Below are 20,487 nucleotides of genomic sequence, written 5' to 3'. Positions count from 1 at the left end.
GTACTAAGGGCACGGCAGTTACTCTCTGCTGGTACTTTAGTTGCTAAGTCGTGTTCGACTCTTGCGACCCCATGGACAGAGGAGCCTGGCAGGCTACAGTCCTTGGGATTCTCCAGGCAAGAATACTGGAGTGGGTTTCCATTTCCTTCTCCAAGGGACCTTCCCAACCCAGTAATCGAACCTGGGTCTCCTGCATTGTAGGCAGATTCTTTACCAACTGAGCTACAAGGGAAGCCCAGTTACTCCCTAAGTTGTCTAAAGGAGAAGAGGAACAAAGAGGAATAACCTAAGAATACAGGTTTGTACAGCGTGTCTTAGGTTTTTTTAAATCCCCTTTTGGAATATCGATGTTTATACTTCCTATACTGATTATGTTGCAGCTATAATACACAACAGTGGGATTAGCTATCTCCTTGGATGCTCAACTTCTGATGGAGGTCTTACAGAAACTGAGAGAAACAACTTCCTAATGAACCTGAAACTATCAAGATACTCCAGAGCAAAATTATTCTTTTAACTGTTTAATTTATTGCTTATGCATACATAATGTTCTATTAAGTTCCAAATCCATAGAAGTCTGAAAATAGATGACAGGATATCTGACTTTAATTGCCTTTAAATTAGGAATTCTTTTAAAGAGCTTAATGGGGACAGAAGATAATGAAGAAAATGTTAATATAGTTTAGCTTAGGCCTAGAGGTTTTTTGGGAGAAGGCAATGGCACCCCACTCCAGTACTCTTGCCTGGAAAATCCCATGGACGGAGGAAGCTGGTGGGCTGCAGTCCATGGGGTCGCACAGAGTCAGACACGACTGAGGGATTTCACTTTCACTTTTCACTTTCATGCACTGGAGAAGGAAATGGCAACCCACTCCAGTGTTCTTGCCTGGAGAATCCTAGGGACGGGGGAGCCTGGTGGGCTGCCATCTATGGGGTCACACAGAGTCGGACACGACTAAAACGACTTAGCAGTAGCAGCAGCAGAGGTTTTTTTGTTTTTGAAAAAAGTTTTTTCCTATTTTGTTAATGACTCTGACCCTCACTTCTTTGTTGAGGTTGCTCTCTATAGAAGAAGTGAATTCTTAAGAAGAGGTAATGAGATGGCCATGGAAAGGTAGCTGGTATGGCTGTTCTTCATCATAATAAGGCCCCATATAGCTGAGATCTTAGAGAAAAAAATTCTAAATTAGAGAGAAAAGAAGCAACCTTCTACATACAAATGATCTCATGCACAGCTTCCTCCCAGGAAAAAAAACTAAAATTTAAATGGACAAATGCCATAATAAAGGTAAATGCAAAATGCCAAGAGAATGCTGAGGACAGAGTGCTTAAAACTTCCAGGATGGTGGGGGTGGAAGAAGCAGAAAGGAGTGACATTTGAGATAGGTCTTGCAGAGCGGGGGAGAAAATGGGATTGGTGGACAGCATCCAGAGAGAAGTGGCCAGTGTCCAGATGTGCGTAGGAGAAGGGTTTGTATAACGGGAGGGCAGAAAGTCAGCTTTTGAGACTGAAGCACAGGAGGGAGATCATTTTTAAAGGGACACTGAAGCCAATTTGTAAATGGCTCATTTCTGCATGGCAAGTATAAAATAACCTCCTTCCACCATCTCTCTCATTACCTTTCTCCTCTTCCCCAGCCCCACTTCACCAAGCCATCGCTGCCTCCAGATTGTGTAACATCCCCCAACTCTCCCTGCCTTTCCTGACTCAGTAATCTTAAGTGTAGGCTTCCCTTGTGGCTCAGCTGGCAAAGAATCCACCTGAAATGTGGGAGACCTGGGTTTGAATCCTAGGTTGGGAAGATCCCCTGGCGAAAGGAAAGGCTACCTACTCCAGTATTCTGGCCTAGAAAATTCCATGGACTGTAAAGTCCAAGTCGCAAAGAGTCAGACACAACTGAGCAACTTTTACTTTCACTTTCAATCTTAAGTGTGCTGCTCTCGTCTCCTGAAATACCTTCTTCTCTGCTCTGACTCTTCCTGGTAAAATTTCGCCTGGCCCAGAGCCCAGCTCAGATGCCATCTCCTCCAGGAGGCCTTCCTGAAACTCCTCATAGGCATTATTTTTCTCCCCTTATTTGAGCTCACATGTAATCTTTGAGTGTTTTTATGTTTACCTTTTGAATACTTAATACATGTCTATTGTAAAATTCAAAGAGGACAAAAGTGAAAAATACATCTCTCTCATCTGCCTGCCCTCCAGGGCCTCAGGCCATTTTCCCAGAGATAACTATTATATGAAGTTTTTTATGCATTTTCCCAAAGCTATTACATCATGACATGTATTCACAAACATATATGTATGAACAAATATGTGTAATTATGACACACATTTGCTCTTTTTTTTAATATACAAACTATAGCATACTATTCTTTACTCCCTGGTGCTTTTCTCAATTTATTTTTTCTTTATCAGCAGATTTTCAGGCAATATCTCAAAGATATTGTGGATTTGGATTCCAGACCACCACAATAAGCAAATATTGCAATAAAGTGAGTCACATGAATTTTTTGGTTTCCCATTGCATATTAAAGCTACACTTCAGTTCAGTTCAGTTCAGTTCAGTTCAGCCAGTCAGTATGTCCGACTCTTTGCGACCCCATGAATCGCAGCATGCCAGGCCTCCCTGTCCATCACCAACTCCCGGAGTTCACTCAAACTCACACTGTAAGTCTATTAAGTGTGCAATAGCATTATGTCTAAAAGTAATGCACATGTCTTAATCAAAAAGTAATTTATTGCTAAAAGATGCTAACCATCATCTGAGCCCTCATCAAGTCATAAACTTTCTATTGATGGAGAGTCTTCCCTCAGCGTTGATGGCTGCTGAGTGATTGGGGTGGTAGTTGCTGAAGGCCAGGGCAGCTGTGGCAGTTTCTTAAAATAAGACAAAAATGAAGTCTGCCACATGGATGGGCTTTTCCTTTCATGAACAATCTCTTTGTAGCATGCAATGCTGTTTTACCTACAGTAGAACTTCTCTCAAAGTTGGAGTCAATGCTTTTAAACCCTGCTATTGCTTTGAGAGCAAATGTTGGTAGAGAAGAGCATGGAGGGGCAGATGGTTCAGCCTTCCTGCCTCTGATACCCTTTTCCAACTTTCCTTTTCACCTGTCTTTGACTGTCTTTCCTTTTCTACCTCCTACCTTGACACAGAGGCTTGCATGATCAATTATATCCAACTCTTTTGTGACACCATGGACTATACATAGCCCACCAGGTTCCTCTGTCCAAGGAATTTTCCAGGCAAGAATACTGGAGTGGGTTGCTGTTTCCGTCTTCATGGGATCTTCCTGACTCAGTGATCGACCTTGTGTCTCCTGAGTCTCCTGCATTGGCAGGCAGATTCTTTGGGAAACCACCCGTGACGCAGAGGCACGGGCACTAAAAAGCCTTCAGCTCTGGCACATTTGCCAAACAAAGCATGAGGGGCCCTGGCAGGCGTCTGATTTCAAGACAGTGTTCAGTTGCACCCATCTTAGCAGTACACAAGATAGAAAGAGAATTTGCACCTCTTTTCCTGGGAACATGTACCAGTCCAATTTAGCATCCACTGGCCTAACTTGTGACAGAAAGAACCTGTTAACATTTTGCACTCTAGAGAGTTTTCAGAGACTGGAGAAAATCCCCAGCCCATTTACAGACCACGGCAGCAGAACAACTAGGCAGGCAAGGTGTCAGAAAGGCCCAAAGGGGAATGTCACTTAGACCCCACAAAATCCCTCAGTTCTCTAAGGCATCCTCACGGCTTTTCTTGGCACAAAAAGCAGCCATTGGCCACGTCACTCATTTGCCTCCCAAATCTCCACACAGAAGTTCCCAGGCCTGTAAAAGTGGTCCCCACGACAGTAAAATGACCAGGTCCTAGCAGGGAATGGGACTGGGTAACCATCCTCTCTTGGCGTGGTAACTCGTGGCTCTCTCTAGATTATCCAGAGATCCTACCTGGAGTTTGGTGTTCATCCTTTAGGCCAACTCTCCCACCTCCACACAGGTATTCTCAACATGCATGAGAGGAGGCCTCATCCTAAATCTGTTTCTAATAGCAAGGACTTCCAGAAAACACTCCTTGTAGAATGGACTTGCCATTTCTACTCATTTTCGCCCTCATTTGTCTTAACTTCTTAAAGACAAGACAACTTGCCACAAAGGATAACTTTTCAAAGGAATACACACATGTTTTTATTATTGAATTCCTTATAATTTTAGAAAAATATTTAATAATATGGAGAAAAGTATATGACAACACTGTTACATGAAAAAAAAAAAGTGAGTTCAAAACAGTGTATACAACATGATCCTGATTTTTCAGTAAAATTAGAGAAAGGAATAAGAAGCTAAATCCAGATGTTAGTGATGTGCTGATTGGTGCAATCACAGATTTTTGTGTGCTTATCTATGTTTTACAAATTTCCTTTTAAAACATATACTGCTTCCAAGGACTTTCCAGATAGTCTAGTGGTTAAAACTCTGAACTTCCATTGCAGGGGATGCGGGACTGATCCTTGGTCAGGGAACTAAGATCCCACATGCCACACGGCATAGTAAAAAAAAAAAAATATATATATATATATATACACTTCTTCTATAACAAGTGAAAGTGAAAGTGAAGTTGCACAGTCGTGTCTGACTCTTTGCAACCTCATGGACTGTAGCCCCCCAGGCTCCTCCATCCATGGGATTCTCCAGGCAAGAATACTGGAGTGGGTTGCCATTTCCTTCTCCAGGGGATCTTCCCGACCCAGGGATTGAACCCAGGTCTCGGGAGTTGTAAAAGTAACTCATGACTCTGTAAAAGAAAATATAAATGCATCTTGCAAACATAAACGCATCTTCCTGGATAGAAATAGCATTTGCTAGTATCACCAGATACTGTAGTCACTTTCAAGAAAGTATCACACAGGAGACCCAGATCCTGGGTCAGACTCAGACTAATGAAATGATCCGGGACCAGTCCAGGACCTCCCCTCCCCCACCACAGTCACTTCATCTGTCAGATGAGCAGGTCTCACTGAGTCTGTAAGTTCCTTTCTTACTCAGTCTGGAACTCCTCATTCCTCTTTCAGATACCACTCACGTAAAAACAAAGCAAGCAAACAAACACACACTTTGGAATATTCCAGTGAAGTGTGGATTGTGCAGACTGCCCTGCTCAACATCGAAGAAAAATCTCTTGGGGGGGAACTCAGATTCTAGGGAAAGAGGCTTTTTGTGTAATAGAGATGACTACCACTGTTAGGATTTATGGGAATGTATTTCCTTTTGTTACTGAGTATCAGAAAGGTCAAGGGCATGCTTTAGCCTAAGGCTCACTTCATCTCTATGGTCTTGTGAAAGTGTAAGTCAAGTCTCTCAGTAGTGTCTGACTCTTTGTGACCCTATGGACTGTAGCCTACCAGGCTCTTCCATCCGTGGGATTTTCTAGGCAAGATTACTGGAGTGGGTTGCCATTTCCTTCTCCAGGGTATCTTCCCGATCCAGGGATCAAACCCCGGTCTTCTGGATTGCAGGCAGATGCTTTACTGTCTGAGCCACCAGGGAAGAACATAGTCTTGTGAATAGATCCTAATACAGGAAGTCTGTTAGCTGCGATTCTCTGTTCTTTGGCAATGCATGGAAGGTCACTGCCAGAGTACAATTCTCAGACTTGCTTGTTTTGTACATTTCCATGGGTCACCACTCTCTTTTTTCTGGTCGATATCTCTTCGTATGAATGCATCTTCTCAGGAGATGACTGTCTAGTCATCTTCTTGTACTGGGCTACCCAAGTCTTGACTTAATGATACAAGCCTACTTGAAATTACTTACAAGAGACAATAGTAAGTTTCCAAAAGAAACCCCAGGATATCAGCATTAGCCAATGTCTCAAATTCATAATTCCAAAGTGAACTGAAATGCAACAGAAGGTAATCCCCTAAATTCATTCCATCTTCCTCTAACCACCTCTTCACTTGTACATTATGTCTGTATCTTACAACACTCACGTATCTCATGCAGACATCCATCAGAACACTTCTTTGGGGTTTATCATGCCCAAAGTGCTTACCTTGCAAGATTAAATTCACAAACCTCCTCATGAACTCTTCAGTATTCCATTTCCTATGAAGCTGGACTAGCCCAGTGCACATGTGCGTGTATGTGTACAATCAGGAACTAGAAGAGTGAAGTTCATGCTTGCTAATTTTTTTTAACTTTTTGTTGCACCAATCAGCTTGTGGGATTTTAGTTCCCCAACCAGGGACTGAACCCCAGCCCTTGGCAGTGAGAGCACGAGTCCTAATCACTGGTCTTCAAGGGAATTCCCCACACTTGTTATTTTTCTAAAGTCCCAGGAAACTTGACTACCACAGAGTTAACTATCAGTAGGTAATTTCTTTTTTCTTTTTGCATCATGGGGCACAGAAAGAGACAGAGGACTTCCTTTCTGTGCCACATGTAAGATCTGTTATCCCATCTTCTCCTTTTAATGATATTCTCCAGGCTGTATTCCAGCGTCTTTTCAACTAGGAGTCATCACTGCTTCTCGTGCGTAGAACTGACAGTTCTGGGCTCCTCCTTTTTAAGGAGGACAGTAATTCAGAAGCATGTTGTAAGATCTCCCCAGCACAATTCTCCATCTGGGATCATCCAGAGGCCCAGCTCAGTGAGCCACAAGGAGATGGCAAAGGAAGCAGCTTCCCAGTCTATCAGTAGTAGCTGCCATCCTGATGATAAGGATCCCCTGAAAGAAAGTCTGACACGTGGGCTTCCCAATCAGCTGGTATAGCAGGCCCAGTCCGTGCCCTTCAGAGGACAGCCTTACCAGAAGGTACCGCCTCCACAGGGGACATCTGGGTGATGGGAATTCCCCTCCCACCATTCATCCTCCCACCATTGAAACAGCCCTTTCTCCAGAGGTTCAGTGCTTTGTTGGAACGCAAATATCCTTAGAAGGTAAAGCCCTTTTTACAGTTTTCATATTTATAAGAATGTGTTCAAGTCTTATTCTATCGTCAAAGCCACTTTTGGTTGGAGGAGGAGAAATTTTCACAAAAAAAGCAAAAACTGTATACAAAGAGAGGTAAGACACTGGACGATATCTTTTATTGGTCATTAATCCCATTCTGTGGGTCATTCCCTTCTATATCCAGGTTCTTCCTAAACTGGAATAGCACTGGTAGCCTACCAGTCTCCTGTACTGCCTGCAGACTGATAATCTGAAGTGTCATTGATCTCAATTCTCAATAACACCATTCATGTGCTCATTCCTCCAATATGTACTGCACTCTAAATATGTGCTGGGCATTGTACTAAATGCTGCAAGTATTTAGTATTATCAGTTCAGTCGCTCAGTCATGCCCGACTCTTTGAGACCCCATGAATCGCAGCACGCCAGGCCTCCCTGTCCTTCACCAACTCACAGAGTTTACTTAAACTCATGTCCATCAAGTCAGTGATGCCATCCAGCCATCTCATCCTCTGTTGTCCCCTTCTCCTCCTGCCCCCAATCCCTCCCAGCATCAGGGTCTTTTCCAATGAGTCAACTCTTCGCATGAGGTGGCCAAAGAATTGGTGTCTCAGTATAATATAATACTGACTACAGTATTAAAGAAACACTTGGTATTTATTCACTGCACTTGCCCCACAGTGATGTGATATACCATTAGCCCTGGGAAGTATCGTTATTCTCAATTTACAGATTAAAAAAATTTTTTCCTTTGGTCATGCCACGTAGGATCTTAACTCCCCAACCAGGGATTGAACCCAGAGCCATAGCAGTGAAGCACCTAGTCCTAACCACTGTACCACCAGAGAATTCCCTCAGTTTACAGATAAACTGATCAATGTCCAGGAGGTGAAGTCAGAGATCCCCAAATGTGAACATTCTCAAAATTAGAGTTTGTTTAAAATGTTTTCCTGGGCACCTCACGGGGACATTCACATTCAATAGGTCTGGGAAGAACCAGGGAGGCAATTTTCAAAGTACAAGTCATCAGAAGCAGTCAAATTGGAAAAACAGTGTTACACAGCTAAGTACAGCATTCCCATACAGCTTTTCATTTTACCTTCACAATCTGGAAAATATAATTATTATATTAATATCCCCAGTTTACATGTGAAGCAGCTTTGGCTCACACACACACACACACACACACACAAAATTGTCCCCCCAAAACAAAACCCTAGTCTAGAGGCGAAAGCCCTAATCAGGAGTCAGGATATTTGGGTTCAATTTCATCTCTGTCATTGGCCTTGTAACCAGAAGTAACCACTCACCTCTAGGTGCTTCTTTCATTGAGTAAAAGATAGGAGGGTTTCATTCCAGCTTGAAATGTTATGAAATGTAGATACTACTCCTATTCCAACTCCTTAAGTAGAAATACCTTTTAAATAAGTATACCTAAGTGACTATTTCTCTTCAGGGGAATGCTAAGAGGGAAACTCAGTAAAACAAAGATACATTGCCCCTGAAGCATCGGGTGGATAAACTAAGCCATCCACAGCTCCATTTATTGAGTGCCATGGTGCCTGAGGCAAGCACCTTCATATCTGACCTCGTTTTATCCTCACGACAGTCCCACAAGGAAAATAGTACTATCCCCATTTTACAAATGTGATGACTGAGAGCCAGAGAAATTAAATAACTTGACCCTGCTTAACTCCAAAACCCTGAGCTTTACACCCTGCCTCCACACCTCCAATTCTCTCATGCAGAGAAGATCAGGAAATGGAAGGCAGAATCAAGCTAGTGAACCGTTTCCAGCTCCTAAATCTGGCCTTTAGGCTTGTCTCTTATAAGTGAATTCCCACGATGTTGGTTATTTATGTTAAAACACAAATAGTGTACAGTGGGTTTTAGCACTGCAAAGAAAACCACGTCCAGCTACTTACTGGCTCTCATCTATTGATGTTTGTCACTTTTAGCTAGTATAATCAGCTTTTACCAATTGCTTTCTAGAAGCACAGCACTACAGTGGACATTGTGAGAGATTCCCTGCTCTCCTGGAATTTAGCCCATTGTGAAGACAAGATATAGATGCTCAAGTCAGGTAACTAACATTAAAGACATTATGTGCGTGTGTGCTAGGCTACTTCAGTTGTGTCTGACTCTCTGCGACCTCATGGACTGTAGCCCACCAGGCGCCTCTCTCCATGGGATTCTCCAGGAAAATGTTGCCATTTCCTTCTCCAGGGGATCTTCCCGATCCAGGGTCAGAACCTGAGTCTCTTATGTCTCCTGCATTGGCAGGTGAGTTCTTTACCACTACACTTAATTACTTAATTGGGGTTTCCCAAGTGGCACAGTGGTAAAGAATTCTCCTGCCAGTGTAGGAGATGTAAGACACAGTTTTGATCCCTGGATCAGGAAGACCTATTGCATTAGGAAATGGCAACCTGCTTCAGTATTCTTGCCTGGAAAATTCCATGGACAGCGGAACCTAGCAGGCTACAGTCCATGGGGCCGCAAGAGTTGGACAGGACTGAGCATACATGTGCACGCATGCGCGCACGTGTGTGCACACACACACACACAATTAATTAAGTACACCAAAGAGTGAAACAGATCATAAACACTATAGGATTTTAAAAGAATTGGAATTACTTTTTAAAAAAGAAAAAGAAGGAAGGAAGGGGGAAAAAAAAGAAAAAAGGATGGAAATGTGCCTGGGCTGGGGGCACTGTAAACAACTTGCAAAGGGAAGGGATATATATATATATATATGGTGGTGGTGGTTGGTGGTTTAGTTGCTAAGTCATGTTGGACTCTTGTGATTCCGAGGACTGTAGCCTGCCAGGCTCCCCTGTCCATGGGGTTCTCCAGGCAAGAATACTTGAGTGGGTTGCCATTTCCTTCTCCAGGAGATCTTCTCAACCCAGGAACTGAACCTGGGCCTCCTGCATTGCAGGCAGATGACTTACCAACTGAGCCATGAGGGAAGCCCATATATATATATGAGGCTTGCGACCTCATGGACTGTAGCCCACCAGGCTCCTCTCTTCATGGGATTCTCTAGGCAAGTGTTGCCATTTCCTTCTCATTATGGCTGATTCACGTTGTTGTATGGCAAAAACCAACACGACATTGTAAAGCAATTACCCTCCAATTTTTTAATTTTTTTAATTAAAAAAAAAAGAACTTGCTAGAAAGCAGGGCTTAAACTAGGTTTTGAGGAGAAGGATTAAAAAGGTTGGAGATGAAGGAAAAGGTCTTTTAGGCAAGTGGAACTGCCTAAGGATTCCCAGGGGAAGTGACCTAGACTAGAGTCCCAAGGGGAGAGGATTTGGAAGGGTAACAAGAAACGGATTGGCCTGTGCAAAAGCACAGAGGACTGAGAGCAAAGATGTGCTTAAGAACAAAGTGGATCAGCATGCCTGGACCCTAGACCAGAGCTGAGGAAATGATAGGAAAAGAGAATGAGAAGGTAGACCTTGCGCCCGTAAGAAACTGAAAGCTACTGAAGGCTTTTGGGTGGGGAAATAAGTTCAAATTACTGCCTAGGGTGATTGGTCCAGCTTTAAAATAAGTAAAATGGTTTTTCCACTCAACATACAAAATATATATATTGGGGGGTCTATATACTAATATACAAAGATGAATAGAACACAGTTCCCATTCTTAGGAAATTGCCAATCCAGTGAGAAAAGATCACCAATTACAAGATAATGTAAGTTGTTCCTTAATTTAATTTATGACATTATCTGTGGCAGGCATTGTTAGTTTTCTACTTAATATCTGAGCCTCTCTTTGTCATTAATAATAGAATCTGGGACTTCCCTGGTGGCCCAGTGGCTAAGACTCCACACTCCCAATGCAAGGGGCCTGGGTTCAATCTCTAGTTAGGAAATTAAACTCCATATGCTACAACTAAAGACTCCATATGCCGCGAGGAAGATCAAAGAACCTGCGTGTCAGAACTAAGACCTGGTGTGGCCAAATATATCAATAATATTTTCCTAAAAATAGAATTCAATTTTGTTGCAGGACAATGTGCAAGACCTTAGGCAATGGACCATGCTTGGCCTAAGCCACCATTTCTCAACCTTTTTTTCATTATCATTTGCCTCAAAGCATTTTTAGACACTTTTTTCCTAATCATTAAAATTTAATATCATAAATGTACTCTATGTATTGCAAGCATACCTGTGCTTTATACATAAAAAGAGTAATATCTTTTTTCTGCCCCTCCTCCTCACCAATAAACAATTCTCCCCCATAGGAGTTATCATCATCATCATCCCATCTACCCTCACCCCATCCCTACCCATACCTCATCCTACTACACTCCCCACTTGCCTCCCTGTTGGGAATGCATAGCCTAAGACAATTATGTAACAATTCTACTTCCTGTTTCCTCACCCTCCTCACAACTGGGCTGGGCATGTAACCCAATCCTAGCAATGACAAGATAGTTGATACCTATTTAGGAGATCTCTGGGAAAACTATTGTTTTCCTAGAAAATGCAGCAGCCACTGCCAGATCAGCCTCCTTTTTCCCGTCACCCAACTCTACGACTTGATGGAGGCACAAGATCTCTCATCTTGCAGCTATGATGACACACAGGAAAACTGCAGAGGCACTATCATTGAGCCCTGAACCAGGGGCAGGAACACAGACCTCCAGACTTCTGGCTATGAGGGAGAAATGAATCCATTTTTTTTGTAAGCTATTGTTAGGTATCGTGCAATTTGCAGCTGAAAGCTCTGCTAACTGATATGTTGTGTGTCTCATGAACCATAACTTGTCTAACATAACCATGAATTACTGTTAAACCAAAGCCAGAGAGAAGCACAAACAAAAGCAAACAAAAATGTGATCAGAAATATTATGCAGCCAAACGGGAGATTTTGTTCATGTTTTAAAGGAAAATGCTTTCCTTCACTTATCAACTTTTCAAATAAATGTTAAAGCATTTGAAATAATATTTAGCATTTGAAACTAATAAACTTTAAGATATCTGTTACTGTGCAGAAAAATGGTCATGAAAGGCTACAAGTTAATTTTGCTACTTTGTAACAAATGATTTGCCTAGTAGGTATCTTTCAAAATATTTGAAAGTCAATTATTTCTAAATTAAATATTTAAGAAACATAAGGAATATCTGCTTCTTAAAGGATCCCTCTGGGAATCTTTTCCCGTGTTAAAAAATTTTTAGATAAACATCTATATTCATCATTTGAATATCATGTATTTTACTTAAATTCTGATACTAGTTAAAGCTAATTCTCTTATTTTAAAAACATAAATCAAACCTATTTAATAACTCCAAAATCTCTCATAAAAGTGATTTTCAAGGTTCAAGATAAAAGAAACTTGAAATCCCTTTAAAGCTAAAGATCATTTAAATCTTAAAAGATAAAATTTAATTATAGGCTTAGGACTATCAAGCACTAGGTTTTCTTCAAGATGTCAAAATAATTCTCACATCAAAATCATTTTACTAGTTTCACTATTAACCTCACACCATAAATTGACTTTCTTTTAAAAAGTTTTTTTCCTTTTTATTATAAAAATAATATATGCAAATCACAGAAAATACAGGAAACATAAAAACCATATATAATTTTATCATACACTAGATGATAACTTTTAACATACTGGTTTATCTACTTCATATTCTGAATTCATGTAAGAATATATAAGCCTTTTTAAATAAAAATATATGATTTTAAACTCTGATTTTTTTCTCACCTATTAAACATTCTTCAAAAAATTATTGTGTTGAAAAGCTTTGCTTTTATAGTAAAACACTTGCTGTTTTCTTAGGATCAATTCTTAGAAGCAGTCACAGGATAGAAACATTTTAAGGCTATTCCTTCAGACTGCCCAGTTACTTGCAATTTTTCTTAGAAGAATGGCCTTTCCATAGCCACCTAAAGTAATTTAAAATAATAATTTAGAACAGAGCATATTACATGGTAAATAGAAGGATTCACCATGTGAATCCTTTTTCCCTGACTGGAGATATTATTTATAAATTGTACTTTGGCCTTTATTTTATAGGAAAAGGAAAAACTTGATAATAATTTAAAAGTTCATCAAACTTTTAAACAAACTCCGATGAACTCAAAGAGTTCATCAAACTCTTTGAAGGCAAGTGAATTTGCTTTGTTATTTACCCTACATTTTTGTAATTACTTTGTTAAAGATCTAGTATATAAGAATCATTAAGTACTTGCAAAATTGGCAAAAGAAACAAGCAATTATAATCGGTAGGTAAAATAATGAAATACATACCTGTTGAGAAATAAAACCAGTCATGACCAAATATATAAAGGAGCACTGATACTGAAAACTCCAAACAGGGTAAATGTAGGAAAAATTTTAAATATGATCACTTCAGCCCTCTAAAGAAAAGAACAATAAATCCGAGGGAGCTTCAAGATAATATAACTTCATAAGATTGACTGGTCACAGGTCGGAAGAAAAAGTTGAACATGAGCTTAAGCTGAAAAGGCTGGTGACTTTTCTTCTTGAGTGCAGTTGCACAATTTAGTTTCTAAACTGAAAACCACAAGAGTCTAGCCCCTGTTGGAAGACAAAACTTTTGTTTTTCCTTCCATATTTGTGTGTGTTGGGTCTTTCCTGGATGACATATCAAACGGGTAGCCCTTGGGGAAATCCAAAACTATTGGTTTGGGTTTTCAACGTTTGGTCCAAGTTTTACGTAGAACTTCCCTGTCACGATGCCAAAACTGCCTGTGTGTTTTCATGGCTCTAGAATTTAATAGAAACATTGCCATAATCTACATCTTGAAATCTCTTTTCCTGAGATGTAGAGAACAAAAAGGAAGAAAAGATACCTATGGGAGTCAGCAAAGTTGCTTGCCCATCATTAATTCAAGTGATCCATTTAATCATCAGCTATATTTCTCTTATGTTAAGAAGCAACGTTCAAGCGCCTTTCTATAGTTTCTGCACATTTTGGAGGGAAAGCATGACGGTGTTTTTAATACGTGAAAACCTAAGTACTCATAAATAAAATATATACATGTATATTTAGATTAAAAGCATATGCTACATTTTTTACAAATATGTGTTACTATTTTCCTTCTCCAAGGGACCTTCCCAACCCAGGGATGGAACCCATGTCTCCTGCAATGGCAGGTAGATTCTTTACCTCTGAGCCACCAGGGAAGCCCATTATAAAGTCAACATCATTACAGATATTTCTAATATTACCAGATAGTTTGTGTCTAGGAATAGAGTGACAGTATCATTTGTCATATCAACAAATGTAGGAAATTATGGTACTGTCAACATGTAAGGTTTTTCTGCCTTTCCCCTCCTATTTCCTGTATATACGTCCAACACCCTCGTCTACTTCCTTATTATAGCCAGAGGAAGAGAGAGAGTGAGTGAATGACTATCGATATAAATTACAGCAAGTTATAGTCCAAAGTTATGGGAGCTTAAGGAAAGTCAGGTTTTATCCCCCCAAAAAATATACCAAAGGGATTTCTGAACTCTTTAAGGGTATTTGCAGCAGATGACAATGGACTTACATTATTTAAATTTGAATCCCAATACATGGCCCTCCTTTGTTAGAAGGATTAATCACAGGCATTCTTATACTTCTTAATCATGGTTGAGATCATTTTCAGCTCAAGATTGGAACAAAGACAGGTAGAATTTTTTGTGGCAACTGAGAAAACGCTTCATGATAAGATACGTGTATTTATTTATTTATTTATTTTTTTAGTGCTTAAGAAGGAGGCACCTTAAGGAGCACTAGGGAAAACAAAGGAAAAGTGGGGATTCTACTTTTCAAAGGAGCCTCTGAAAAGAAAGGAAAAGTATGGAGAAAAAGACAAATGTCAGTCAGTTTCCCACATCAGCAATTAGGTTGCTAGGCAGAATGCTGAAGCAGGGGAAGCAATCTGCAGGAGAAAAGGGGAAGAAGAGTTTGCCAGTGGCCTTTGGAGCACATGGGATATTTCTGTTTTCTGAGCTGTAACTGAGAATTCTATGATGCAATATTATTATTTAAATGCATTAAATGTATTAGGGCCTTCCCAGGTAGCTCAGTAGGTAAAAAAAATCCACCTGCAATGCAGAAGATGCAGGAGACTTGGGTTCAGTCCCTGGGTCGGGAAGATTCCCTGGAGGAGGGCATGGAAACCTACTCCAGTATTCTTGCCTAGAGAATCCTTTGGACAGGGGAGTCTGGCAGGCTACAGTCCACTGAGTCACAAAGAGTCACACACAACTGAAGCGACTGACCAGGCACACATGCAAAAGTATTAAATTAAAATACACTTAATGAGGACTTCCCTGGCAGTACAGTGGCTAACATTCTATGCTCCCAATGCAGAGGGCACAGTTTCAATACCTAGTCAGGGAACTTGTATCCTGCACACTGTGGTCATGGCCAAAAAAAAAAAAATAATAAAATACACAGAATACATCAAAAAACACATTGAATACACTGAGTTGAAATTGGCAGGAGCTGTAGTCATGCGTTTATAATAATTAAAATGGTTGTAGAAGGTGAAGTACACGAATTACCTAAATATATATTGGTATTTGTTACAGATTTTTCTATTCTACCTCAAAGAAAGATGTATAATCCTTACATTATGCCAAACCAAGAGAAGCCTGATTCAATATCACAATTTCACTAATTTCACAATTTGTTAAGCCAGTTGTATATACTTTATCTCTGGAGGGTTGAAGATGGTGCAATTCCCCTCCCCATACTGTATCTCCCCCACTCTCAAGTCTCCTGCATCTCATTATCACTTTCAACAGAGTTGACCAGTTTAAACAGATGAATTTGGGGTAAATCTCCATACCCTGCCTAAGTCCCTATCACCGTCCAAGTGGACAGTACATTAACAAAGGCATGAACTTTCAACCAAAAACACCTACTTCCCCAAATTGCAAGTCAGATACCCATTAATGGAAGATGGCCAACTGGGCTTCTGTGGTCTAGAGGCTACACAGGAAAAGTACTATCTCCAAAATCAGGGCCCTAACAGATGTTCAGCTTCAGATAGGAAAACCAACATTTCACACTCCGAAGTGATCACATTACACACAAGCTAATAATGCCTTTTGCCTCTAAAAGTAGCCTGGCTGGGTATCCAGTACTCACTGAGCACCACTCGCTACACTCTGGAGTTGGCTAGATCGGTATTCAAAACCTGCCTGCATTTCTTGTGCCAAGTAGGTACCACACGACAGTCAGTAAGACATTAAAGTAGAATCTTAGAGACTATTTTCATGAATGGCTACTGATCTTGGCCTCACATAAGAGAATTTAGAATTAAGGACTTAGAACATTGGTCATATATACTCTGACAAGAACCAGCTCTAGCCCCACATGTTTACCCAGCTTAAGGATCCAGTGCTATAAAACTACATGTGTACCTGCCCTCTTGTCCTCTTTTTACTATCAATTTTTCTCTCTAGCAGCTAAGTCCAACATCAGCAATGACCAGGATTTTTGCAACTTCTGCAAGGCCTCCTCTGTTGCATTGACAGTCTCTGAGCAGGATTTCTTAATATGAGGCATCTGGACTACTGATCTTCCATGGATGCACTCTGAATGTTAGTTGCTCAGTCATGTCCGACTCTTTGCAACCCCATGGACTGTAGCCCGCCAGGCTCCTCTGTCCAATGGAATTCTCCAGACAAAAATACTAGGGTGGGTTGCCATTCCCTTCTACAGGAGATCTTCCTGACCCAGGGATCAAACCCGGCTCTCCTGCATTGCAGGCAGATTCTTTACCATCTGAGCCACCAGGGATGCACTCTAAAGGATATCCCTAAATCTCCTAAAAGTGTATGACAAATATGCAGTTTCTATACATGGGCTTTTTTCTCAGGGATATGGTCTTTGGTTCTCATCAGATTCTCAGAGGAATTTATGAACATCCTGAGAGACTAGTGCCCCGATGATAGGGAATGTGAAATATTTTTTTTAATTGAAGAATTTTCAGCATAAAGTAGAAAAAACCCAAAATATTAAAGATGATTTGAGAGCTTATTACTGTCACTAAAGTTTTAAAGCCAGGTGAAATCAATAATCTCAGTACCAATGGCTTCTGCTACTGCGATGCATTTACTTCAATATGTTTATTTTGTGATACATACGTTGTTATTATGGCGCATGTCTGATGTTATTACTTTGAGGGCTATAGTTCTCTATATAAAATACTACATTTCATCAAACATCAGGCTTTCTTTACCTCTTTAATGTGATATTATTATACACTACAGCTCAAACATTTTCTAAACACGGCAATGTGTATTCTCCTCCAGGTTTATGCTTGATGATCACTTCCCAATGATTTGAAATAGAATATTCATGGGTCTTCAATTCTCCATTTGACCATTTTTCTATGTGCTTCCTTCTTGTAGATCCCCTGCTCATAGCTGCTTTCAGTTGGTCCAAATGCCTGTAGAAGGGAATTTTACGGCATAATCTACATTCCCCTTTAAGGGGTATCACGAGTGTGGCCTTCTGGTTTTAGTTTGTTTCTATAGATTCAACACAATAGTTTGTCCCTTTGGGGCTTTCTCTGTTGTCATTCCTCTTTTTGATCCTAAGCCTCAAGGTATTAGTAGGCTTGCTCCCACACACACACACACACACACACACACACACGCACACACACACACACACACACACACACACGCGTGCGCGCGCGCACATTCTCTAAGCCAACCCAAACTATCACCTTTAATCCATTAGCATTTCTCAAAGTATGATCTGCAGACCATTTGTTTCAGAATCTTTATGAGGCCAGAGGACTAGTTAAAAATATTCCTGCCAACCTCCAGACCAATTGGATCAGAATCCATGGTGGTAAAAACTGCTTTTGTTAATACATCCCCCATCCATCCAGCTGAGATTAGAGAACCCATGATTTACAAGAATCATTTTCTTCCTGATTTGAGCCCTATTGTTTTGAGATCTAAATGGAACTACTTTCATACTCATCTGACTTGCCTCTGAGATCAGCATCTCTTTGTCTTTTCCTAAGAAATCTTCTTCCCTCTCTCTTGCCTTTGACAGTAACTTTTCTCTGGGCTCTTCCTCAATCTCCATAGGCAGCCAGTGGCTTCTTTCTTCCAGAGCTGCCCTAAGGAAACCTCCTTAGCATCCACCACTTCAGACTGCCTGGATCCTAATACCATTTACTCTACCTGGGGTTCACAGCACATATTTGCATGTCAAAAGCAAGCCCCATCTGGCCCACAAAACTCCTCTTAGCCTTGCCCTTAAATATTAAGACTACTTAAAACCGCTTATTTACAGTCTTTCTCCACATTTTTAAGGCACACACCACTCCTACAATACATGAACTAAAAACAAAATTCTAGTATCTCACCATTCTAACATAAATGCTTTATTTTTTGGTGTTCACATTTCATCCTTATTCATAACAAAACCAGAATGTGACATGAAAACTGTAATCCTGATTTTCTAATTTAACACCATATCAAATATATTTTCATAGCTACTGTTAATGATGACCTTTAAGACTATAAAATATTGCACAGGTATTAGTGCTGCCAGATCACTTTTGGTTATTATTTAGGCTATTTTTGGATCATTCTGTCCTAATAACAATACAGTTTCATAATAACAATACATAATGAACAATACAGTTCATGCATGTTACTTTTTTCCTTCTTTGAATTATTTATTTAGAATAAATTCCCAGAGGTAGAATTAATGGATCAAAGTGTATGAGCATTTGGATAGCTCTTGACACATATTGCCAAGTTGCCATGGTTGTATTTTATACATTTCCTAAGCAATATGCTGGTAAATGTTTACTTAATAGATTTTTCTCAAAGGAAAAGAAAAAAGGGTGGAGTTTGATTTATAGCATTTGCCAATTTTGTGGTATAAATACCCCTATCGGGTCCAATTTCAAGTGATGAACATGATATCACTGAATACAGATGTTTCATAGCATCATTATATGATATATTGATATAATATATATATCACATCATTATAATATTTCTATCACACAGATAAATTGGAGATGATAACTTCAAAAGCACAGATGACAGAAAAATATTGTAAATAATCAGGAGTAATAAGATTTTTGAATATTACATTTATTTTTAATATAAATTATTGAACTGGGATTTATAGAATTTAATTTTTAATAGTGACTGTTTAACAACTGGTTTGGAAATTTTCTGGAATAACACAATCAGTTCTTGCAAGCAAGTACAGGCTCCCACATATATCTCACTAGATATTGCCTATATCTCACTAGATATTTTGCAAAAGCACACCTTTTTTTTTCATGGAAGCCATTGAAAATTCACCTGATTCCATCTGTGCCACAAGCAACAGCCATGCTTTTAAGTTAGCAAATTATGATAATGCATAGTGAATAAAACATAATCCAAAAAAAAAAAAGAGAGAGAGAGAAAAGAACAGGAGGTCTATGTGAGTAAATTCATTCTGCCCACTCTCCCCCAATTTGGGTAATACACTCTTCATCCATTCATTTTACTGGTGTTTTTTCCATGGGTCACCTATTAAAAAGCACTCAATCATTTATTTACTTGAACGATGACTGGATAACTATATGTAGTTCTCATGGCACATATTATGAGAACCATATTGATGTTACCTAACCACTGTCTTCATTGGTTTTCTTTTCTACGAAATGGGGAAGAGGTCACTGCTGACTTCAGTTTTACAGGAAACTAATGTAGTGATTAGAAGACTTCAATTTATGCTCAAAGAAGCAATCGAGTATTCGGTAATGCTTTGAAATTTTCTTCCAAAAGTAATTCATTAGTATTGTGTTTTACTGGAAGAGAGACGTGGGAGAGTGATTTGGCACTATCTCATGTGAAAGCCGTACTGGAGAAAGAAATGGCAACCCACTCCAGTGTTCTTGCCTGGAGAATCCCAGGGACGGGGGAGCCTGGTGGGCTGCTGTCTATGGGGTCACACAGAGTCGGACATGACTAAAGTAACTTAGCAGCAGCAGCAGCAGCATGTGAAAGCAAATTCCTGTCTTTGCGCTTTCCGTGACACTGAATAGCCTCTACATGTCTATAACACTTCAGGATTTTTCAAGTAGCACCCTACATTTGCAAGTTAACATGTAAATATGGTTAACAAAAACTCTAAACATACATACTTGACCAAATCATCCCACTTCCAGAAATTCTCCTAAGAAATAAATTCAAAACAAAGGAAAATGCTTTTGTGTGATATTAACAAGGGCTTCCCTGGTGGCTTGGATGGTAAAGAATCTGCCTGCAATGCAGGAGACCTGGTTTCAATCCCTGGGTCAGGAAGATCCTCTGGAGCAGAGAATGGTTACCCACTCTAGTATTTTTGCCTGGAGAATTCCATGGGCAGAAGAGCATGGCAGGCTATATAGTCCATGGGGTCACAAAGAGTTGGACGTGACTAACCAACTAATACACACGCACGTTAGTAGCAATAGAGGGAAGATGGTTTTACCTCTTTTCAGCACTTACTCAACTTACCATCTTGGTGCTGGGGCCCTGGTA

General features: G+C 40.2%; 1 protein-coding gene across 4 annotated transcripts in view; it reads right to left on the bottom strand.

The window, feature by feature from the left end:
* The window catches only part of RHOH (ras homolog family member H), a 48,212-nt gene that overhangs the window by 17,321 nt on the left and 10,404 nt on the right, over window positions 1–20,487 (bottom strand). Inside the window, exon 1 of one of the 4 annotated variants that reach the window (XM_010858826.1) lies at window positions 13,219–15,017. The exons of 2 other annotated variants lie outside the window; for them this stretch is intronic. The gene's annotated coding sequence lies outside the window, so the exon portion shown is untranslated. Of the gene's footprint in view, window positions 1–6,047; window positions 7,386–13,218; window positions 15,018–20,487 lie in introns of those variants that run through there. One more of the 4 variants, XM_010858825.1, reaches the window with a different exon arrangement.

Source organism: Bison bison, unplaced genomic scaffold, assembly GCF_000754665.1.
Source record: "Bison bison bison isolate TAMUID 2011002044 unplaced genomic scaffold, Bison_UMD1.0 scf7180017864451, whole genome shotgun sequence".
NCBI lineage: Eukaryota > Metazoa > Chordata > Mammalia > Artiodactyla > Bovidae > Bison > Bison bison.
Note: the sequence above shows the minus strand (reverse complement) of the source record. Positions and strands in the feature narration are given on the sequence as shown.